General features: G+C 43.7%; 1 protein-coding gene across 8 annotated transcripts in view; it reads left to right on the top strand.

The window, feature by feature from the left end:
• Pdzd2 (PDZ domain containing 2) overlaps positions 1-14047 on the top strand; it is a 434448-nt gene that overhangs the window by 190350 nt on the left and 230051 nt on the right. The window contains exon 1 of one of the 8 annotated variants that reach the window (XM_029564753.1): positions 6713-6798. The exons of the other annotated variants lie outside the window; for them this stretch is intronic. The gene's annotated coding sequence lies outside the window, so the exon portion shown is untranslated. Of the gene's footprint in view, positions 1-6712; positions 6799-14047 lie in introns of those variants that run through there. 8 annotated transcript variants of the gene reach the window in all.

Raw genomic sequence — 14047 nt, 5'->3', positions numbered from 1 at the left:
GGCTTTTTATAGCTACATAAGGTTTAGATCTGTTAACAAGCACTTGTATAATAATGCCTCTGTTTATAGACTTGGGATAAATTGTCCTAATGGGAAATATCTGTCCTTAGGAGTGATTTAGATCAAAGTTTTTAATTTTTTGTTTGTGTGTGGTTCATCTGCTTTTCTAAAAATCATTTTGATGTCTGTTTCACTCATGTGAATCATCTATTGTTGATAAACAAGAGCACTCAATAGACCTCATTAAAGAATCTTGTCTTAATCTAAAAGTAGTGGCACTGGGAAATACGTGACCCAACTCTGTGTGTTCTCATCAATGCTAACTCAAAAGAAACCATTAGATTTGAAAACTCTTATAGGACATCTGAAGAGAGGCCCAGGAAATGACCGAGCAACATCCTTGCCCACCAGCATGTTGGAAATCTCCATTCAGCTTAGTTGGTATCGTAGCATAATACATTTGTATCCTTCATCTAATATGTAAGGTTAGCTTCTGACTGAATGACTGAAGTTGTTGCTAATAAAATGGATGTGAATCTTGTTTGAATTCTTCAGCTTCGTGAGAGATAGGCACCCTTTTCATCATAGAATGGACTCCATTCTTCTTGTACTAAAAAAAAGAAAAAAAAACAAAACAAAAACAAAACATTTTGTTTCCCAGGCCTGGTTTGTACTCACCCTGAGCCAGTTTGTTTTGTTTTTAGTATCTCTTCCCACTTCAGTAACTAGTAGTACTTAATGATAGGAGGCGATGGTGTAGTGATTAGTACACCCTCCTGAGTCAGACTAAATGGGTTTGAATCGGGACTCCAGCATTTACTATGTTACTTAACCTCTTTGTGATTCAGTTTCTTTATGTGACAATAAAACAGATAATTACTTATACTTCACAGGGCTACTGCAAAACCCAAGTTAGATAGTCTGCATAAAATATATTGGGCACAGCACTCAGCATAATAATAAGAGTTCAATAATTCATAGCTATTATTATCATCAATTAGTAGGTGTGAGTCCATACAGAAAGCAGTGCTTCCTGTTTATTTAAACAGTGCACAGAATGAATTCACAAAATATATTTCGAATCTGTTCAACATCCAAGGTTGGCTATATTCTTAGAGATACCCATCCAAATGCAAAGATGTCACGTGTTAAGAGCCATGGAGGCCCCGCACTTTTGCTCTCATTTGATGGAGTAACTGGGGAACACTGCGGTTCTAGAAGGCAGTTCTTCAGCATAGCTTCTGCCTAAACATATAGAACTCACTTAGGATGGCAGCTGACAAGTGAAGACTGCTCAATGAGGTAATTAGAAGCTGTTCTAATGTTGTCAGTATGCCTTAGGATAAGCTTGCCTTCTTTATACCTAACCCACATTTTAGTGCTGTATTTAGTCTCCTACCTCTTCTGTCTTCTGTAGAGATGAAGAACAGCTGGCCGGCATCCTCTTTATAGGAGAAGACTGTTAAGTTTGCCTGGAGCCCTTTTTCACTCAGACTAAACAACTCCAAGTCCTTTAACCTTGCCTCATAGGTTCTATTTTTCTATCTCCTTAGTCATTTAGGTTTTCCTTTGGAACTTGTTCAGCATGTCTACATCTTCCTTAAAATAAAGGACCTTGGATGAACAACTCCCTTGGAAAAGTGTGTCTGCTACCAAATTCATTATCACGAACTAGGGAGCTACAGTGTGCTTTGCTTTCATGGCAAATTCCCACCAGCGTGAACACCCTAGTGGTGCATTGCCTGTTTCTTATCTACACACCAGGCAGATTCTTACTCAATGCATGACCTGCTTTGATCTGTTCAGTTTTTCTTGAATCTAGACATTAAGCCCTATTTGTGCCTGTCCCGCTGATTATCACCCCTGCAGTTACTACTTTGTAATCAGCCATCATGCTGAACTCTTAAACTGTCTTTAACGAACCATTTCCTTAATGTGTTGAAACTACTTTTCGATTTTCTTAACATATCAGCAGTTCCCACTCAGATTCATGTTATTTGTAGTCTCTGGGTGTCCACAAAGCAATTTCAAGTATTATTTAAACCAGACCCAAGATAAAATCATAGTGCACATTTGAAACCCCCTTCTGTTTACTGAACCATTGATCTCTTTTCCAGCCAGCAGTGGACCCTGGGGAGGGAAAAGCCAGGCCAGTTCCTATTTTTCTGACCAGCTGATGAGAATGGCATATGCTTTCCAGCATTTTCCTGAAATTAAGACACTCTGCAGATGTGGACAAATTTCCAACTCCCAGAACATACGCACCCTAAACTGATCCTAAGCAACAAGGATGGGGTAGGAAAGAAGAATATTTATTTGTATCATTCTTAAAACCACAGTTACTTTTACTCATCTACACATCATAAATCCTGCACCAGACTGAAAGTGTAGAGAAAGCTAGAGGCCAGCACGTGAAACTCAACTGAAAAGGCACTCAAGAAGGAAGAAGCACTGTTGAAAACTGGAAAAGTATTCAGGTTGGACTTCGCCCCATCCAATTGTTCAGATACTGAGATGCCACATGAAAGGATTGTATGGCCACCCCATAGCAGAAAGGTTGGAAAAGGAAGAGGAGGTGCTGATAATCCAGGATACCCCAGCTTCTTAAATTGTGGGTCATGACCCTGAGCCTAGTGGATTGTAGGGGTAGTGAAAAAATTTGACAGTAATAAAAGATTTCTTAAATGTGCAGTGACCAAAAATTTATCTGTAATGATTTTGGTTCAAAATCAAATCTGTGATGACGCTGAGGAAGGCTTGCAGTGCTTACCTGTATTTTATGCAATTTCACCACGTCCTTGGTTCGTGTGTGTACACATTTGTGTGAGAGGGTGCATGTGTATGTGGAGTCCATAGGACTACCTTAAGTTTTATTCTTCTGGAGCTGTCCACTTTGATTTTGGGGTTTGTCTTATAATTACTTTCTGTTGCTGTGATAAAAACACTGATCAAAAACAACTTGGGGCCGGGCATGGTGGCACACACATTTAATCCCAGCACTTTGGAGGCAGAGGCATGCAGATCTCTGTGAGTTCAAGGACAGCCTGGTCTACGTAGGGGGTTCCAGGCCAGCTGGGTTACAGGAGATCCTGTCTTAAAAACAAAAACCCAATTTGGGGAAGAAAGGGTTTATTTGACTTACAGCTCAGTTCATCAAGGGAAGCCAAGTGTAGAACCTTAAAGAAAGAAGCTAGAGCACAGACCACGGAGGAGTGATTCTTACTAGCTTGCTCCTCTGGCCCAGGCTCAGCCTGTTTTATACAGCACAGGCCCACCTGCCCAAGGGTGGCACCATCCATAGTGGGATAAGTCCTCCCACATTACTCAACAATCAAGAAAATGCCCTCATAGACATGGCCACAGGGTAATCCAATGGAGGAAATTCCTCAATTGAGGTTCCCTCTAACCAGGTGTGTCAAGTTGACAGCCATCCACCACAGTCCCTCACTAGGACCTGGGCTTGCAAATTAGACTAGACTAGCTGGCCAGCAAACCCCAAGGATCCTCTTGTCTCTGTCTCCCCAGCCATATTCATGCCCCATGTATCTGTTTTTTCACATGGGTGCTGGGAATCAAACTCAGGTTCCCATGCTTGCACTGTGAGTATTCTACCAACTGAGCTATCTCCTCAGCCCTGCATTTTTGCTTTTGAACATACAGCATGGGCACTCTGTATTGTATGTGTTGTCACCACAGAGCAACCAACACTGCCTGAAACACCTGCTCCGAGCACAGATTATGGTATGTTATGAATTGCAGTGCTTTGACTATGCAAAGCTTTATACTCTTCCAGAAACATAATAGCTCAACTATGGAAAACAGACCATTTCTTAGCATATAACATCAAATTGGTGTATCTTTGGACTGTATCGTTAGAAGGTTTGATTTAAAATTTTATTTTTATATCTATGCGTGTTTTGCTGGCATGTATGTAAGTGCATCTTTGTCATGCAATGCCCGTGGAGGTCAGTAGAGGACATTGGATCCCCTGAAACTGGAGTTACAAATGGTTGTTAGCTGCCATGGTGGTGCTAGCAACTAAACCCTGATCCTCTGCAAGAGCAGCCAGTGCTGTTAACTGCCGAGCCAGCTCTCCAGCTGTTTTATTTTAAAACTTGCTGTTTGAGTTGCTAACTTGAGTTTTATTAAAAAAAAAAAAAAAATCACTACCTGGACCATGGCTTGAAATTAGGACAGAATTTCCAACAATTACTGAAATGGCCCTAATATTTCTGCCATTTTGTTCTACATATTTATATGAAGTGGTGTTCTCAACACTGACAATTTTAAAATAAATAACCCTAAAAAATTTTGAAGATGCGGTGTCCTGTAATATCAAATATTCAGCCAAAATTTAATTCTTTATGTAAAAAACAAGGATATCCATCTCATTAGCATACAAATTTGTTTTCATCTTTAATACATGATAAAATATATGTATACCAAAGAAGTGTTTTAAAATAAATTTGTGACTTCTTAAATATTAGACTTGTATGTTTGTTTTATATACCTACATATCCAGGGTCATGTATCAGTTTCTCAGGCTAAAAGAAGTCACAGTGGACGGGCTGGAGAGATGGCTCAGTGGTTGAGACTGGTTGTTCTTGCAGAAGACCCAGATTCAAATCCCAGCACCCACATGGCAGCTAACAACTGTTGGTGATTCCAGTTCCAGGGGATCCAATAGCCTCTTCTGTCCTCCGCGGACATTGCACGACACAGGTGCACTTACCTACATGTAGGCATAACACTCATACACATAAAATAATAAATAAAATATATTTTTTAAAAAGTCACAGTGAAAAAAGGCTTAAAAATTCTGTTTTACTGTCTGGAAGCCGCTTCCTATTGGGAGTGGTGGTGCACTAGCCTTTTCTAAAATCACCAACCGAACTTGCCTTGACCTGGGAATTGAAGTCTTTGAGGACTGGCTTCCAAAGCTTGACTTCTGGGCACACTGCAGTGTTCCCCTGAAGGCCACCAGGTGGTGGTGGCTGCAGGAGCCACATCTTGAGATAAACTTTATCTGGGGGTTTGTTTCCTAAGCCCTCCAAAAGAGGAATGCCAGCACCTGGCATTCCTGCCTGTTTCCGGTTTGCTCTTGTGCTGGCCTGAATGAAACTACTGGGGATAATTCCAGGACTGGTAATCGTGGTAATTATGTACCGTGTGCTGCTGGGCAGCTTCTGAGAGTGGGCAGATCTCCAGCCCTGGCTTGACATGGGTTGGCCCCTCCTAGGCTCTAATTACCCACTCCATGGTAGTAATGGTACAGGGAATTGCAGCCGCCTTTGGCTTCCTCCGGTATAATTAATTGCTTCGAATTCCAAAAGATTTGTCCGTTGCAAAGCTCATTTACTTTCGGGGACTGCCGGATGTCCAAGCAGAGAATGATAGCTTGAGGACAGGGCGGGGTGGAACTGCAAGATTCTGATAGAAGCCCCAAGAAGCGGGGAGGGCCTGTGCCTGTCTGTGCAAGTCCCATGAGCCGGGCACAGTGCTGTAGTCAGTTTGTTTGTGCTGACATTCCTTCCCTTTAACCTCAGGAGCTCTCTAGACCCCTAGCTCAGCTCCACCTGAGATGTCCAACTTGGAATCCTGCAGAAGCCAGGTGAAAATGTTTTGAGCAGAAGTTCCTTAATGGTTTGAGGTTTGGCACAGCAAAGCTATTACTTTTCAACAAGTGTTAAGAATGGAAACAGAAAATGCAGTTGAAGTACAGAAAAGCAATGAGGTGATGGAAGTGGCGAGGACTCCCCCAGCCTCCTGTCCTGCTTACAGAAAAGCAAACACTTTTCCTAGGTCTTAACTTGGACTCATTAATTTAAGGCAGGAAGCCCTCGGTGGGTGTGACAGTGGGGCCTCGTGGGTCCGGCTTCCTCATCAGTTTGCAGCTGGAGAGATGGCTGCCCTGCCCCAGCCCATTGGGCCTCCCGGGGATGACTTGTTGACTGAAGCCCTCAGAGAAGGTGGGAGGGGCAGGCGAGCCGGAGAAGGTATAAAGGAAATGCTTGAGTCGTGTAGTCACTGGCGATTGTAATTCAGGGTGGTGAGTTTGGTTATTCCAGCAGAAGGAATCTGATTTGAAGGTTTCTGCAAAGTTCCCTGACATCCTGCCTGGTAGGATAGTTGTGATTTTAGTTGCCCCCCCCCCCATAAGAAGCCAGGCTTTTGCTGATTGTGAAACGGAGTGGTTATGAAATGATATTCGGAGGTGGAGCCTCTTAGAGTGTGGGAGAACTTCGGTCGGGGTGGGGGGTATCAGTGCCAGGGGGTGGGCGTTTTCTCCCTCAAGCCTGAGCCCAGTTCACCGCAGGAAGCTCCCGCGCACTAGATGTAAACAAAAGTATCTGAAAGAGAAACCCCAAACTCCCTGCAACCCTCCCCGGGGCGGTTTCCTTTTCCCTGCAGACAAGGAGTGACTGGAAGGGAATCTGGAATGCCGTGGAGTTTTGACAAGTGAGCCCGGGAGTGAGGAGCCGCGTAGGATTGCATTACAGACTATTCCTAAGCCCCGCCGCCGGAGCAGGGAGGGGTCCTCCCGCACATCCGTAGCCCGCCGAGAGGAGCGCGGGAAGTCCGGCAGGAGCCGCTGCTCGGGACCCGCGGGACGGCGCAGGGACCTCGGGAGGGCCGGGTCCCGAGGTGCCAGCAGGTGCTCCTGCTAATGACCGATCCCCCGGGGCTGCTCAGCTCAACCCCAGCGTATTACTGGGAGGCCGGCTACTCCTGCCATCAAGGCTCCAGGGGAAGCTGAGCAAAGAAAAGAAGCTTCTAGAGGTGACTTCGAAAGTGGAGGTAGGAAACTAACGGAGAGAAGTCCACGCCTTGCGATCTGATTGATCCAGGCTGGGGTTCAGACAGGCTGGATGCACCAATGTGGGAATTTAGCCACAGGTTCTGAGAATGTACGGTCACCTGTCCCGAGATGTGGTTTTAACTTGGGGATTTGCGTACTTAGGGAAGGTTTGTGTTCCTTGGGAGGAGAGCCTGGAACTGTTTGGTCAATAACTGGAGAGAAGGAGGCACAGAGGGGGTGTGTGTGTGTGTTGCCTTGCAAGGGGGGAGGGTCCGGAGTTCAGGTGTCAGACCTACTGTTCTTGGACCCTGCTTCTCACTTTGGTAAACTTTGGTTAAACTTACTTGACTTTGGTTAGCGTTGGTCGGGTTTGGTTTGCTTTGTAGAGCAAAGCTGTGTTCCAGAAGAAACTGTGTGGAGATTCCATGCAAAGTTGTCATCTCTGGAGACACATCTTTGTCCCAAACTGTCAGCTTAGACAACAGCTTCTTCACTGATTCTCAAAATGTTTTGATTGGACTGCTCAGAAATCAAAAGATTTTTTAAAATAAAGGATGCTTGGCAAAAGAATGGCTTTTTATTGCTGTTTTTGAGATAGGTTCTCACTTTATATCTAGCCCAGACTGGCCTGGAACGTACTTACACAGCTCAAGCTCCCTGAACTTGTAGTCCTCCTACCTTAGGCTCCAGTGCTGGATTCGGAATTGTGAGCCATCTCTGACTGAAGATGACATTTTGTATTGTGTTGTCCCCCTTTTACTGGACAGTTACAAGTATTGAGTCAAATGATGTCAAGTGACATGGAAGAAAAGAGGGAGGAATATTAAGCTGTCATCTTGGGAGAAAAATTTCTAAGAGTATAAACAACTTTATTTTTTCCGCAAAAATTGGTCAAGCTGAATATGATCAATGACAACTGTAAACTATGTAAGTTATACAGCAATATCTTTAATTCCATAAGGTATACTGCTTTACAACCCTAAATTCACACTGTAGGTGAATTTAAAAATAAGTTAGGATGTAAGGCTCTCAGATCTTGAGTTGCACCCACTGGCTTTAGGGACAGCTATGAGAACTCTGGGGTGGCAGCTAGAAACTTTGGAGAAGGAAGCCCCTGTCATGTTCTTCAGAAAAGAGTTCTCAATGGGCCACAGCCAGAAGCCAAAATAAGACACAGGAAGGAAAGTGACTGGGGAAACCAATACGGACACAGTATCTAAGGTTTTCTCCAAGATCTCTCAGTCTGTACTGTTAGGCATAACTGTAACTGCTGGGGAGACCCACATAGGCAGCCTCCCCCTCATCTGTAGTGAGAGGAAGCTGACACAGGAGTAGCAGATACACCAAACATTGCCTTTTCCACTCCATAAATAACCCAGCATTGCATCTGACAGTCAAGATTCCCCTGAGCTCCTGTTGCTGCTGATACCTGGACAAGAGTCATTTTCTTGAAGGGACCCAGCTCTTTCCCATCTCCTGGGACATATTGCTCAGCCCTGGCTTTATCAACGTATCCCCAGAGTTTAGCCCCAGCACATGTGCCTGTAAGAGTGTGTGCTCCAGGGTGATACTTGGGACTCTTCCTGAGTCCTGTGTGGCTTCTAATTCTCATTCTGGCATCCAACTTGAAAGCTGACCTTTCCCTCTTTATCAAAATTACACAAACGTGCACACACACTCACGGTGAAGGTGGTGGGGGACTTTAAGACTCTTATTTCTATAAGATTTACAACAGGGACAGCAGTCATACCTTCACCCCTCACTAGCCCCAGTTCCTGTGCCCTAGGGACAACCACTTTTCAACTGTACTAGGGATTCATTCATTGCCTCTTGGTAATGTGGCCTCCCTTGTCTGAACCCCCAAGTCTTCCTCTTATGTTCTCTTCCATAAGTTCCTGAGAAACTGGGCATGGGAAGTCAGTGTTTTGAGAGCCTCCAGGATTGTCTAGCAGATTGAACCTGGTATGAACTTCACCATGGAAATTTCTTTCCCTTTGATTTGGGGAAGCATTGCTCAGGATCTGTGTTGCTGCTCATATATCTAGTTCCCTGTGCTTTGCATCTATTTACACCCTTCCCCCCAGGATTTTCTCCTGTCTCTTGTAATAGACTTTCTCTCTTTAACAAGGATTTATTGTAACACACCTTGGATGAGAGTCTTTGTCCATGTATCTGATTTGTCTGCCAATGAGCTATCTCAATCCAAAAACTGCCTTTTCCTGTTTTCTAGAGGTTTTTAAAAACAAAAGTTCCCTTCCTCTCTTCTGGAACATCATTAATTTGAAGGAGACTTTCAGAGACTAAATCATTAAACTCTTACCTTTTCTATTATATGTTTTTTTAAAAAGTTCCACTTCCTCTTTAATCCCAGCACTTGGGAGGCAGAGGCAGGCAGATCTCTGTGAGTTCAAGGCCAGCCTGGTCTACATAGTGAGTTCCAGGCCAGCTGGGGCTACAGGGAGACCCTGTCTCAAAAAGACCAAAAAAAAAAAAAAAAAAAAGTTTCACTTCCTGGGAAATGTCCTCATTTTATTCCCCAACCCATACATTCCATTTTATGTCATCAAATCTCCAGGTCCGCAGAGCTCTTTAACATTCTGAAATTTCTTATAACCTCCTGTTATTGTTTCAGGGATGAAAAGCTGCTCAACTCTGCAGGTCCCCTACAGCCTCTTTGAAGTATTTCTCTCCTCCTTGTATTGTTTCTGTTTCCTCTGATTTCCTCTTAGCTTTGTTTGTTTTTGTTTCTTAATCTCTTCCATGGTAAAGGCTTTCCTAAAGTGTTTGATGATCCTTGACCCATCCCTGAAACACCAATTGGAAGGTCTGCCTGGCTGGGACTTATTCTGAGGAACATTTATTTCCTTCTTATTAGGGAGACCCAGAGCAGTGTCTCCAAATCCAGACAATGCTGGTGCATGGTGAACTTTCCATTTTGCACAGTAACTACATGACATAGCATTTTGCCAAGACCAGGTAGGGTTGATTGTCAAAGTTCCTCAGGTGACTGGACCTTACATGGAGGACGTCCACTGTGGGACTGGCTAGTTGGCTGTGTCAGTGGAGAGTGCTCATCAGCAGGTCTTTCCTGCCTGGGGAACCTGCCCAGGTGGAGAGAAATCTGAGGGAACTCTGTTGGCAGTGGAGGTCAGATGGGAAAATGAGGAAAGTGACCGATTGGTATGGAGACTTCCTCTTTCTCTGTTTATTGAATGGTACCCCTCCCCTCAGCTACACCTAGCATCTCCTTGTCCATACCTGCTTTGATAAAGGAGGGCAAACAAGTTGTAGAGTGTGGATCTTCATCTGGCATCTAGGACTAATGGAGGTGATTCTAGCATCTGATGGCTTCATGAACACCCACCTGGTTTTGGAACAGGGTCCCCCTGCTTGGTCAGTACATGATGCTCCTAATTCCCAGGGCTCCTTGGGGCATTGGGCACGAAGCCCCCACTTCCAGGGCTTCCCAGTCATGCTAGGCTGCAGCTTCCTCACATCTCAGAGTTGGTTATTGTTAGCTTATGTGCTTGCCAGCTTCCAAATCGTTACTGTAGCTGCTGTTTCTGGTTTTTTTCTCTAGTCTAGTGTAGCTTCCCAATTCTTCTCAAGTTTTTTTTTTTTTTTTTTTTTTTTGGTCTTTGTGACCAGGCTGGCCTTGAACTCACAGAGATCACCTGCCTCTGCCTCCGGAGTACTGGGATTAAAGGCGTGGCTCCACCACGCCCGGCCTTTTCTAAACTTTTAAATGTTCTTGAGCTCTCCTTTCAGCCCGCATGTGAACGCCCTACCTGATGTACACAGCTTTGCCCTGGAATTTTCCTCTCCCTTCTTACTGTGTTTATGCCCCACTTCTGCAGGTATCTACTGGGGATAGACATGCAACTAGCCCACCTCACATGTTCTACTCCAAAGTAGTACTTGAGGGTGCCCTCGGCTCTGAATAGAATGGTTATTGAGCAGAATGATTTGGAACTGGTTTAGCAATTACTGGATATAGTTTGGATGGGACAATGAGCTTGTGTATGATGCATTGGGCAGAGAGTATTGAATATTTGATGCTCTGGTTTGCAGGGTTCTGTCTGCATGAGTAGCTATACAACACATTAACTTCTGTTGAAATATGTTCATGTTCATTTGCTTCTTCGATCCTCATCAGCAGATTGTGGGTGGCAGAGCAGTTGTGGACTTGGAAGGGCTGTTCTCTGAGATTATCTGCCCCTTCCAGACATGGTGCCTTCACTCCACAGCCCAGTGTCTGATATAGAAAAGGGAGCTCTGGGCTGAGTGAAAACAAATCTGTTGTAGAGTTTTTAGGGTTCTTCATTCTAAGAAAAAAGCACAAATGGTGCCTTCCTCTGCACACTCACACTGCTGTCTGGCTACTTGCCTCCAACCTGAGCACACGTAAGAGAGAAAGTCACTGTCGAGAGTCCTAGAGCTAGGCTGGAGCCCTGCCTTTCCTCCTCTCTCCCTGTCCTGAGATGGTTAAGTCCCCCTCTGTTTAAGCTATGTTGAATCAAGGTTTGGTATCACTTGCTAAAGTGATAAGGGTGGTGATTTATCCATACATCACCTGATCCCACAAAAGAGTTAAGGCGACCACAGGATCCCTCAGATTGAAGCAACCTGGTTCCTCATTTGATTCCAAATAGGATTCCTCTCAACTCGGCCTATTTTGTAGGCAGGTGAGAATAACTTTATTCTCTTCCCACTTCAAAAGTAGCAGTAACTACTGAGACATGTGGGGGTGGGAAGAGAGGGTACTTTGCTTTGGAGATTCTCAGTTAACCCAAGTGAAGACTCTTCTTAAATGACACTCAATGAGGAAACCGAGAGCACTCTGTCTATAAAAAGCACCGACTAGTTTTGACTTCTTCCATGATTTGTCTTTGTATCACAAACTTGGGGACACTTGGAAGATGAAATAACTCTGGAAAGTGCTCAGTGGTGTCAAGACTAGAATGCAGGAGAAAGTAGGCTGCCATTCCATGTTTTCCTGTGTGACTCCAAGAGATGGGGATGCATTCTATTTTTATGAATGAAAGACCTGTCTAAGCTCCATTCCCAATATAAGCTTAGCCTGAAGCAAAGCCCCTTGATTGCATAAGCACTGTGCCATCATTAGCCTTTTTATAGCTGTGTGTCTTGCTCAACCAATACTTCAAGGAGGAATGCTTTGTATTATAGCTTTTTTAAAAAAAAAGTTAAAAATTTTATGCGTATGAGTCTTTTACCTGCATGTATATAAGCGCACCATATGCATACAATGCCTGTGGAGGCCAGAAGAGGGTGCGGGATCCCCTAGAACTGGAGTTACAATTGTTAGCTGCCACGTGGATGCTGGGTACAGAACCTGGGTCCTCTGCAAGAGCAGCCAGTGCTCTTAACCACTGAACCATCTCTTCAGCCCCATAGCTAAACTTTTTTGAGTGTTTACTCCCTGCCAGGCACTTTATAATGTCACATATCTGAGTTTATCTCGTCATTTTTTAGATTTATTTTATCATGGTATGTGTGTGTGTTTTCATGTGTTCACACATGTACCACAGATCACAGGTGGAGATCAGGACAACTTTTGGCCTCTCTCCTGAATTGAGGCAGGTCTTGGTTCTGGCCTCCCCATCTCACTATAAGGGTGCTAAGATTATAGGTACATGCCACTACATCTGGCTTTTTTATGTGGGTTTCAGGGATCCAACTCAAGCATCAGGCTTTTAACTGCTGAACCTTCTCAGCAACACTGCACAAGGATCTTATGAAGATGTTATCTCCATTTAACAAGGGCACACACAGAGCTGCACAGTATTTAGAGAAATTGTTCAAGGTTGTTGGCTTTTAGTGATGGAGCAGAGATTCCATTGTCCCAGCCACCTAGTTCCAGAGCCCATTTCGTACTATATAATATGAATATACTATATAATTCATTATATCTGAAATACTCTACACCATCTGTGCTGTACAGCAGGAATTCAAACATTGTTATGAATGAATAAACACCAGGATTATATTATAGACTCATTCATTTTAATGGCAGCATATTTTCTCTTAGTCAAAGGGCCATAATTTGTACAACTCTTCCTCCAGAATTGTACAGAATTGGAGTGTGAGTTACAATATCGGACACTATCCTGAGATATCTTAAACATGCATTCCCTGCTTGGGAGGTGACCATGAAGCATTTTAGTTATTTTGTTCTTTGAGTCATGTAGCCCAGGTAGGGTTCCAACTCCTGATCTGCCTACCTGCACCTTCCCTCACACCACCATTAGGAGAGGACGTTATCTTTATCCAAGATTCCCGCTATACTCAGAACACTGCACAAAATCAGATGGCATTTGGAAGACCCTAATATTTTGGGAACTATTTCCAGGGGTCCATGTTAAAGATTAAGTATTAGTTGGCAGAGAGTTGCTGTTTGGAATGTGGATCCCTGAAATGTTGCCTGCCAAGGACCATGTTCCAGGTGCTTTATCATAACATACTTTTTAATCTAGAGGTAATATATCTTAACTCATTGGTTGTTTAAGACTTTTGGCTGACCTCTGAGATTCTTCTTTTAATTGCCAGCTGTTAGAAAATGTAAATGGAAAAATGCATTAGTGTGTAAACTTTGAAGTTTGCTATCTTTGGAAATTGGGGGTGTTTAGGAGAAAGAAGAAAAGGTAAATTATGAGACAGTTTTGTCTGGTTAGTGGGCTATGTTAAGTTTCACTTTTTAGGTCTTTGTAAACAATACACTATGACTTAGCAAAAACATTTATAGTCACAGTTCTCATTTTAGTAATTAAATACATCTGAGATAACACCAGCAGTGCTTAACGTTTCCATTTAGCTTAATCTCATGGTAGAGACCCCTTGTACAATGTATAATTTTTGAAAAGTCCAAAATACATTTGTCTCAGGATGGAGATAAGGCACAGTAGGTAAGAGCGCTTGCTTTACAAACATGAAGACCTGAGTTCAAATCCCCAGCACCTACAAAAAAATCCAGAGCATGACTGCATGTTTCTGTAATCCCAGCATTGGAGGGCAGAGACAGGAGGATCCCCAGAGCTCATTGGACAGTCATTTTTGCTGAAGCAGCAAGCTTCTGGTTCAGTGAGAGACCCAATCTCAAGGCAATAAGATGGAAACCAGTAGAGGAAGATGCCAATGTCTTGCTCCGTCCTCGCCTCCGTATTTGCATACATGCACCAGACTTATACACATATACCACACACACACACACACACACACTCACACATGCAT

The sequence above is a fragment of the Nannospalax galili genome, unplaced genomic scaffold (assembly GCF_000622305.1).
Source record: "Nannospalax galili isolate Female #2095 unplaced genomic scaffold, S.galili_v1.0 scaffold150, whole genome shotgun sequence".
NCBI lineage: Eukaryota > Metazoa > Chordata > Mammalia > Rodentia > Spalacidae > Nannospalax > Nannospalax galili.
The sequence above is the reverse complement of the archived record's forward strand: the minus strand, read 5'-3'. Positions and strand labels throughout refer to the sequence as shown.